The following is a 767-nucleotide window of genomic DNA, read 5'->3' on the forward strand; positions in this document are numbered from 1 at the left end:
ATAGCTGTTTTTAGAATGCTTCAGTTGTCATGCCAGGCAATGTTCCATATTACATGTTCCATACATATTCCATATTCCAGCCCCCAATTGTTGAAGGGTCTTTGAACCATTTGCATATATTGCAATGGTTTACTCTACAATAGTTTCCCCTTCACTGATTTAAAAGCCAATATGGTTGGTGTGTTTGTGTGTGTTTAAAAAGAATAATTAATCTTTCAATTTTTGAATATATCCTTACAAACAAAACAATATCAAGAGTTTCCTGCCAGATTTTTTAAAAAGGTTATGTGCTTTAAATGTCCTGTAATTAGTAAAAGACATTCCTGACTACCGAGGGCATCTTCACCTCCAGTGACAGAGCTGGACCCAAGAACACCCAAAAGTTAAGTACCTGCTCCTCTAGGAAAACTTCAACCCCATCCAGGGCAGGCAACTTACTGTCTTTCTAGATCCCGGAACAACTCACCCACAGAGCTTCTATCTTGCCAGACCCTATTTATCCATTCATCCAGACCACCACTGCACCCAGAGTACAGACCAGGGTCTTCCCAGTTATTCCCAATTCAGATGTTACTGAGAAAGTTGGGTATCATCAGTATGCTGAAGACACATTATTCCAAAACTCACAATGGCTTCATATAGATATTTGATAGCATCTGAGACAAAATAGTTCCCCACAGCACCCCATAGTTCAAGAAACAGCAGGCCAAGAAGTCATGCAACACTACCTTCTAGAATCACTGCAGAACATTGCTCCCTGATACCCA

The sequence above is a fragment of the Podarcis bocagei genome (assembly GCF_964188305.1).
Source record: "Podarcis bocagei genome assembly, chromosome: 8".
NCBI lineage: Eukaryota > Metazoa > Chordata > Lepidosauria > Squamata > Lacertidae > Podarcis > Podarcis bocagei.